We start from the raw sequence: 9,803 nt of genomic DNA, 5'->3' as shown, positions 1-9,803 counted from the left end.
CATCACAGGTCCGGATGGGCGAAGAGGAGCCAGGCTGGGAATTCCTCCGGGTGGCGGCGGCGGCGGCGGCGGCGGCGCCTCGGGTTTGCCGGAAACTTTCTGACGGCGATCAAGTGTTCTCTCAGAATGGAGTCTGGTGTTTGAATAAATGTTTTAATTTCATCACTTCATGCAGCACTTTGCGATGCGACTGACAAATTGTGGAACCGATACCAAGATCAGCCGTACGGGTAAAGACATCGGTGAGCGGCGCCGAGGTGGTGGCGGCGGCCGGCGCAGACAGAATGACACGGGAGTCTTAAAACACCAGCGCTCAAGACGCTCCCGCCACTTTAAATGGTTTGCGTTGCAGTGTTTTTGGTCCACAGTGGAAATAATGAACAGGAAGGAAAACACGGAAAACATGTAGAACTGTAAGAAAACAACACTGAACACCGCGGCTAACAGGAGCGCTATGACATTTAATTACATTTTGGAAAGAAGTTCATGCTCATGCATGGATGAAAATTATGAAACATTTCAAAATGCACCTGTATTGTTTTGTGAGTGTCTAATAAAAAAAGTATTTTCCCAGTCATGTTTGTCATTTTAGTTTCCTTTAAAGTAAGGTGGAGGGAAGTCTCGTCTCGTCTCGTGAACCCAACATCGTGTCTCGCCTTGTCTCGTCACATCCCTATAGCACAACAAAAAATATTGAATCGCAACAATCTGACCAAAATTGCAGGCGTCAGTTTGGACAACAGCGTGGCGGACCAGGCACCATTGAGATTTGTCGCACAGCTTCCCAAATTGTGGCCAAAAGTGAAACACAACTTGGCCATAATCCAGTCGTGAAAAGGGGTCTGAAATGGATTATTCCCATTAAATCATGATTTTTTTTTAAAGATCACACATTCTTGCAAGTTCTCAGGGAAGCTGAGGAGATTTTAAAACAAATCTATCTGCAATTCACCTTTGAAAAGCGCATCAGTACATCCCCAATCTAAGCCTTTATTAATGAGTTGGTTTAGACCTACCTACAACTGGTTAGATTTCTAAAAAAGTCATGAATAAACAGGCAGCACCTCCACCTTTCTGCACTTCATTCGCCCAAGTCATGGTCACCGCGACCTGGAGCCTGTCTGGACCGACGCTGGGTGACTGGCAGGGTGAACAAACAGCTGCTCTCTAAACGCTGGAGTGACTCAGCGCAGGAACATCTGGTGCCAGATGTGAGTTTTGCAAACTTCAATAGACGTTCAGTAACCTGGAGCAGGAGACGTCTCTGATACAGCCACAACACTTCTGTAAAGATATTCCATCTCGCCTTTTTACATTGACATATATTTAACAAATCAGAGTAAAAACAGTCTCTTTTTTTTTTTTGCGTAACCTCATAAATCCAAAGGATTATCGCTTTCCAGCAGTCTGTAGAAATGACACATGAAACTGGATGTAATCCCACATGTCTGGCCGTCCGTCGGCAGGCGGCCGTATCTCACTCCCGACTTGCCTCGGGTGTCACAGCGAGTACAAGACGGGCAAATTTATCAATTTATATTCAGCGCCGCCGCTCACAGTCAAAAAGAAGAGGAGTCCCGAAGAAAAAGATCAATTTTCCAGTTTTGGAGCCGGGCTTTTCATCTCGTCTCTCTGCCCTCCGCTCCGTCTCTCCTCCGTCTTTCTCTTTCTGTTTCACCCCCGACTTTCTTTTCTCTTTCCCCCCTCTTGCCACCGAACTGGGAGAAGATAAGTGAAAAATTGAGAGAGAGGAGCTGGAAGACTGCGAAAGGGCGCCGAGAAGAGCGCCTGTGAATGAAGGGATTGGCTCCAGTGTGTGTGTGTGTGTGTGTGTGTTTGTCAGATTAAAAGATAATAAGCAGCAGGGATTTTGTTTGTAACAACACCGATGTGATGCTGTGAAGAAACCTCCGGTGCTGCTCTTTGTTAAAACAATTTTCCACGTTTTCTTATGAAATTCTATCCTCTTCTCTCTCTTGCTTTGTATGAAACGCTTCATAAACGTGCGGCGCTTCGACAAAACCGCCAGCATCACTACGTTTCTGCTAACATGTCTGTTAAATAAATGTTAAACTGCTTAAAAAGTATCTTACATCCACACACTCAGCTTTAACGACTTTAGTTCCTGCACCAACTTCTCCTGCTGCAGCAGACTCCATGTCCTTTATAAAGACTCTTGATTTGATTATTAAACTCGGCGGCGGCCATATTGATGGATATGTCAAGGCTAATTCCAGGCTTTCTTACTCCGGTGCCTTTTAAAGTCACTCAGTCTAATGGACGGAGTCAAACTGACTAAGTTTTACATGTTTGACCGTTAAAATTACCCATTTCTGACTGGATTAAGAACTAATAAATTCACCTTTACATGAACAGCATGAACTCTTTTCATGTTGACTGGGTTCGAATCTCACGGTCAGTCGGACTACGTGGTTTTAAATTTCCGGTCCAGGGTTTCATTGTCCCATCGATTCGGTCTCTCTCTCTCTCTCCCTCTCTTCATAATTCCTCGGACCGCTCCGGGGCTTTGTCGGTCCGGCGTAAACAGCTGTCCCTTCAGGACACGTGACGACTTGACGGATGCCGCCGCTTCCTGGCTCCCGGTGTGAGAGCCGGCGTCACCGGAGTTGATGGATGGAGGAGTCTGAGTTATGAGATGCATCAAGAAAATGAATGCAAATCAACTGCAGGATTTGTCTCAGAGAAAGGAAATAAAAGCTTTTCAATTCCGGGGAAGCAGAAAGACTCCAAATATCTCAGAATATGTCAACATCAACAGTGGCAGGCTGAGTTCACTGATACAAACTGATATTATCTGTACTGTTAACTGTAATTACAGTCAATACTCCATGGATACGATGCGGTAGTTCAGTACTGAAGGCCACACATCAGTGAGAATTAGGCATATGAGGTATTCGCTCTTAATGTAAGTTTTGGCAAACATCAAAATCTTGCTAGTAACGTCAACCTCAATCACAAACTTCATCTCAATACGATTTAAGAACCAAAGTTTCACAGAAAGAAAATTTCCCTGACAGAAAATGATCACTAAACAGACTTTTCAAGTCGTCAGATTGGATATTTTGTTGCTCAAATGTGACACAGACCTGCTCTTTAGAGGTTGTTTGCGGAAGCCTGTTTTGGACGTCAGTTGGAATTAATCTTCTTTATTGTTTTCAGTGAGACGGACTGGAGACCTGTCCAGGCTGGAGCCTGGCATCAGCGACTGCCAGCTGGGATCAGGCCCGGCCTCTGCAGCAGGAGGCTGGATGGATGGACGGATGGACGGATGGATGGATGGATTCAGCTTTCAATTCAACTTTATTTAGTCTTATTTCGACACTTTTACAGAGAAAACCCAACAGATCCACATGAGCACGCCGAAGCCACTGTGGAAAGAAAAAACTCCCTTTAAAAAGGAAAAAAAAACCTGCGAAACCAGGCTCAGCTTTCTGCTGTTCCGGCTGGGGTGAGGGGACAGAAAGAGAAAGAAAGAGGACAGGCAGGTACATTTCTTTTATCAACAGAGACGATAAGTCCGAACACAAGCAGGAAGCCGCCTGACTGAACGCCATGTGGCAGGCACGTGCATTAAATCAAGCTGTGGCTGTGCACATTACTTCAACATATGAAGTTTATAGATTAGCAATAGAATAAAAAAAAAAAACGTCACAGATTATAGATGTAGACGAGCCAGGTGTAATAATTTGTCGATTTTCTGCCTCCGTGTTTATCGGCCCGTCTCTTTGTCCGCCACCGCAGGAAATCCGCTCCTCGCTGTCAGCAGAGCGACCACAGGGTTATATCCGCCTCGCACATAAATCAGTCACCTCTGCCTCCTGCTTTCTCCTCATGTCTCCTGACACACACACACACACACACTCACACGCTCGCTCACAGTCAATCAGCATCCGGCGTCTGACTCTGTCATCAGCGGTTAGTGAAGAAGAGGAGGATGAAAAGAAAAAGGGGAAGATGTTAAAGAGGAGAGAGAGGGAGGAGTAATCTGAAGAATACCAGGAATAGCACGCTGCGTTAATATTTATGGCGGAGGACGGCAAGAAGCCGCCATATATGAGAGGAAATGATAAAAAAAAAGGGCTTTTGACGGTCAGGATATTAAACAATTACTGTATAAAAGCACAAAAAAAGGTCATTATGGAAAGATGACACCATGCATGACCGAAAGGGAAAAGACGCAATGAGCTCCTGAAATCCAGCTGCTGAACATCAGCGAGGAACGCCCACACACACACACATCTCAGTGACGCCATTAAGCATTGTTTCAAACCTCCGTGCATCTATCTCAGGTCAACGGTATCTCTTCAAGCGCCCCTCTGAAGGGAGACGACTGCCAACGAAACCGCCGTTAATAACTCTGAAACTGTGATAAATGGAGAACCCGGCAGCTGCCGGTGTCACTGAAACACTCCTGCTTTAAATGAAGCGAAAATACTGATTCTGAAAGAGAGTTATGGCAAATAAAACTATACGAAACCGGATTTCACTGCTCTGAAAAGATCCCTGTCGGCCTGAGCGAGTTGTTTCAGCAAGATCAGGGTTAAAAGATTATATTGAAGGTTTGAAGGAAATATAAAGGAGGCAACATTCAAAAGATGCAGAACACCGCCCGAAAAAAAGGAAAAAGAGCGGAATGAAAGAGGATATTTCTCTCCACTAGAGTAGAAAATTGTCTTTGGTTTCCCAAACACACGAGAAAACAACATGGAAATAGAGACGTGGAGGTAAATCACACGGCCAGGCTGCATTTCACAGTGACAGCTAAAGTCAACGTGGCTTTGAGATTCTGACTTTTTATTTTGACTTCATTAAGGATCCTGACGTCCAGAGGAATAAACATTTAGACACTATCTGCCAAAACACTCCTCGTCCTTTCTGTGTGAGATTTACGCTCTCGTCCTGTCGGCTGTTAGTCTGTGACCCTGGGAAAGGTCAGTCGGGTGAGCTGATCATCGAACACAAAGCTCTGACTGAGGATTCATCCTGAACTCCATCTCTTCAGGTGGGGTCACCCTCCATCCAAAAAAAATCCAAACACACTCGTTGAATCTTGCTTAAGCTCAAAGGCTTAAACACACCGATCTGCAGGTTTTGCCGAGACACGTCTTGAATTCTCTCTAATCCGATCTTTAAAGGTTGAGTCGGGGAATTTATCTGCCATCGACACCATCATGAAACTCATGAGGGACGACAAGACAGACAGGAAGTTAGTGGATTCACCACAGATTACAAAGGAAATTCAACTCAGGTAAAAGAGTCTCCCCAAAAACCAAGTAGGAGATCAAGAAAAAGACTTCTGGGATGTTCTGGCGAGACCCTCACGCATAATCAGGTGAGCTCTGAGTCACTTCCTGGAAGCACGCGAGACTCAGGACCTCATTAGCTGAGTGGAAACAGGTGATTGTGTAGGCTGGGTGATTAGCGGCGGGAAGTGGGTCGAAAACATGACGCGTGGGCAAGAAGGAGAAAAAAAATGCTTCTAGACGTGATGGATAGAAGAAGAGACATGGATGTCAGGCATGGGGAAGAACTGTAGGACCGTGTGGCTTCAGATACATCGTAGTTTGGGTTTAAGGAAGTTAATAACTGACAACCTCCTGAATGAACCTCGCCAAGCTTCACTCTGGGTATTTGTTTCTAAATGTACATCTACTGTGGGAAAAAAATACTGATTTCCACGCTTCTAAACTTGGCCCAGTGTTGTCGGGAAGGGATATTACAGTCGGCAGGTGGAATTATTTTTAGATGTGTTTGAACATCAAAGCCAGCTGAAGTGCTTTGTCAGAGCGGATAAGTCTCCCTTTGGCCTAATGCATCCTAACGCTCATTCAAATGAGCTTCTGTGACTAATCAGTTCATAAACCGAATGACACAAACAGAGGGGTTCTCCTCCTCCCGTGCTCTGATATCGTCTTCGATCTGCTTTCAGCTGCGCAGATCAACCAGCTCTCGGTGAAGACCGGACTGAGGCGAACACGCGCGGCTCAGGAACTGCACGGCTGGATGATTCGGCGGCTCGGCTGCATCCAGGGCGAGCCAGCAGATAGCAGAGCCAGTCAATGGATGCGGTCCGCTGCCGATTGATCCACGGCGGCCGATCGAGGTCAGGTCAATCCACTTAGGGCCGGCGTGGAAAGCGAGGCTCCGAGCCCCCTCGGGGCCCCCGCCGCGGCGCTGGCGGTCCGACACAAGGGACCAGCTGGACGGAGCGCGCGGGTCAATACCTCCGATCGATGCCAGGTTAAAGATGATCACAGCTAATGTTATGCTATCATCTGAATGGAGCGTGGCAAGTGTGATTTATTGTGCTCTGCAGGGAGCTGCGGCGGCAGCACTGCGGACGGATGAAATATGAGAGGACAGACGGCAGAGCGGCGGTGAGAGGACGCCATCAGAGGAGTCAAGGTCAATAGAGAGAGAGAGGGAGAGAGAGAGAGCACGGCGGCGCAGGATTAACCTGCCGGCTGGTTAACAGATGCTGAATATTAAACACCTTTCAAAAGTAAAGCAACAATGAAATGACATTTCCACTCGACTTTATCCTCCGAGCGGGCAACATCTGTGGCCCTTCAGAACGGAATAAATCAGGTGGACTGGGCAGAACACTGTCACGAGCGAACATATTGTGATCTCTAGTGATTCTGCATGGAGGAGCGTGGGGTGGATGGACGGGTGAAACACACACCGTCATCCTCTGTCATCCTCTGACCTAAACTAACCTTATTTTCAGGACAAGGGCGACTGGGGCTGTGTGTCTAACGCAGCCCCGGCTCTCTGTTTCTGAGCTTATCAAGCCATCGAGTAAGACTAAACCGTCGTGGCGATCGGGGCGCTCCGTTATACGCTGAGACAAACACAAACCGTCGATAAGAGAGGGGCTGATAAGCTGCAGAGGGAGCCCAGCGTCTGGCGTGTCGTTACACAGTAAATCTAACTCTGTCATGACCTTGTGCCTGCTGCCCGTCCCGCAGCCCGTCTGTCTCCCACAGAGTCTGATATCTGCCTCCACTTTGGGTAAAATCCGGACGGAAAATGTGACACGTTTAGTGACTTAGCAAGGATTCAGAAAAAACTCCTGCGACGAGCCTCAGACCTGTCATGTGTTTCCCTGAGTCAACCTGTGTCAAAGAGTGAAGAACCGGTGATTTTCTCGGCGCCCTACAGCTCAGCCCCACCCGACTCGGACTCCAGCCTGGACTCCACGTACAGCAGACACCAGCTTTCTCCTCCACCAGTCTTACTCTCACAGCCGGCTTCTCTAAAAAGAGCAGGGCACAAACACTTGGCTGAACCCCCGGAGGCCGAGAGCAAAGTGCTCCATCAAAGCATGTCTGTAAACCCCCTGAATTATTGACGATTAATCACACAGAAAGGAGCCAGACTGGACACATCGTGACTGTCATATCTTTAAGTGTCAGCAGCTCAGAAATGGCCCTGAAATGGGGAGAGCGGAGTGAATGAAAAAGGGCTTTAAAATTGAAGAGCCTTCTTTTTTTTTTTCTTCTTTTCTGGTGGCAGCTCGTGCTAAATGAACTGTCCAACACAGACCATCGTTTTCCACTGTTACATTCTGGCTTCGGTGACATTTTAACCTCGGAGACGCTGACGAGCCCGCGACTGCCGGCAGCCGTTTTTCTCAAGCTTCATCCACGACTTTCTAACTCGCCACCCAAGAACTTTAAAATTCCAAAAAAAAAAAGTTATAATTCAGCATTTTTTAAAGATGCTTTAAAACTTTGCCAGTGGATTTAGTTTTGCACGATGAATATTACATGAATATTATGTATTTTTCATGAACACAAATAGTGACGAGCGCTCTATTGACAGGTGTGGGCCGACGGCCGCCGACCGCTCGACCAAGAATTTGGCCTCGTTTGCAGAAAAACATGGAACTAGTGAGAGAAGCTGCAGCTTTCACCAATAGTTGAGCGTCGCCTTTAACAATCCAACTTGGTCATTTGTCCAAGCGAACGCCTCCTATTGTTGATGATTTTAGCTTATTGCTCTCTGTTTCCGCCGTTTCATGGCAAAAACAACCAACAGCGCCCTCTAGTGGCCCAGCATGACAGCCACACTGTTCCACCGTTTCCGTGTAAATGGACATCGTTTTCGAAAAGCTTCTGTTGTGAGCGCAAAACTGTTCTGAAATAAAAACACAAACTCTTTTTCTATTTGAACTGTTGTCATAAAAACATGATCTAAAACTATGTATTTTAGGTTCAATGGTGACTCTAGACAGCCAAAAGCAGTGTTTGTGACTGAGAAGATGGATGGATGAATACGTTTATGCATTTTCTCACATATTTAATATCAGCTAAATGCTCAAATACAATTAATGTAACAAAAAAAATATGAATATTCATCCTGTTTCTGAATTTTATACCTGAGCATAAGTCTTAAGTGTTTTTTTTTTTTTTTTTCAAAACACACATTTAGAAACTTTGCCAAAGGAAATGTGCACAGGGTGGCTCAGACCCCCAGTTTCTTTTCTTTTTGTTTTTAATAGAATTACTTTCAAAGCCTTTTTTTTTTTGGAAATACTCAAGACAAAAAGTCAACAATACCTAAGAGATTACAACTAATATATGCTGTTTTGCTCTTCTCAGAAGCCGATAGATAAAACGATTGTTGAGAGATGACTCACAGTCGACTGTGTCTTAGTGAAATTACAGAAATTGTTCAAGAGACATCAAGTGTGCATAATGTGCTTGTATCTTAATATCTCCCCTTCCTCTCTGAAGCTCTTTGAACTGCCAGTCAGTGAAGTGCTGACAGAAAATCTGCACCATCATTCACTCTATTACGGTCTTTTCTCCCTCCACCGTTCCTTCCCTGAAACCTTTTTACCTGTTTGCTGTCTCTCACTCTCACTTTGTTCTTTTTCGGGGCTTTGTTCTTCTCCCTTTCTGCCTCTCTAGGTGACTAGAGGCATTTTTCAGAAGCACTGTCGCTTTGTTTCTGCCTCAGTCCGAGGTGTTGCGTCCTGGAGTCCGTCCTCTCCATCAGCTTCAATCTGCAGATGTGGAGAAAACTATTTTTCTCCTTCTGGTGAAATTTAAACATAAGGAAAAAAGAGCAACAACAACAAAAAAAAAAAAGTCTTCTAGAAGATATTATCAAGCAACCTGGACAATGAATCCATCCGTCTGTCTGTCACTCTTCAGAGCTGCTTTCATCCCGAGCTCTGGAGCTGATCCCAGATAACTATAAACCCTGGACAGCTCAGCAGTCCATCAAAGGGCAGAACATGCAAACTGCACACAGAAAGGCCAGGCCTTTATCACATTATGAACCCACATTATGAACACCAGTTCACAATAACGTCTTGAACAGCATATATTTGGGTTTCAGTTGGGTATTTAGATTTCAGGTTTCCTTCAGCAGTCAGACGAGTCAAGCTGCCCTGATATTAGATGAGCGTTTGAGGCGCCATCAACGCAGATTACCAGACGTGTTATTCTGCGGGCTGTTGGGTCTATTTAAACTGAGAGGAACAAAAAACCTGCAGCCTTGCTCTCAATCAGCTGACTTTTGCTTTGTATTCTCTAAAGTCTAAATAAACTCCACGTGCACGTGGATTGGTGAGATTCTGTCGAAGCAGGTCGTCTAGAGAGACTAACGAAGCCATCACAACTTTTTTTTCTTTTATTTTCCCGACTTGGAGAGTCCATGTTAAATCTCCATAAAGCGCTCTTCATTGATCATTCTGCTTCTTGTTCCAAACCCGCTTCTTGCTGATCTTGTAACTTCCCACAGACTTCAAAGGGTGATGAAGATGTGCA

The 9,803-nt window shown here is 45.6% G+C and overlaps 1 protein-coding gene across 5 annotated transcripts in view; it reads right to left on the bottom strand.

The window, feature by feature from the left end:
• The window catches only part of sorcs2 (sortilin-related VPS10 domain containing receptor 2), a 284,563-nt gene that overhangs the window by 137,588 nt on the left and 137,172 nt on the right, over window positions 1-9,803 (bottom strand). The window lies entirely within an intron of this gene.

The sequence above is a fragment of the Salarias fasciatus genome, chromosome 3, assembly GCF_902148845.1.
Source record: "Salarias fasciatus chromosome 3, fSalaFa1.1, whole genome shotgun sequence".
Taxonomy (NCBI): domain Eukaryota; kingdom Metazoa; phylum Chordata; class Actinopteri; order Blenniiformes; family Blenniidae; genus Salarias; species Salarias fasciatus.
The sequence above is the reverse complement of the archived record's forward strand: the minus strand, read 5'-3'. Positions and strand labels throughout refer to the sequence as shown.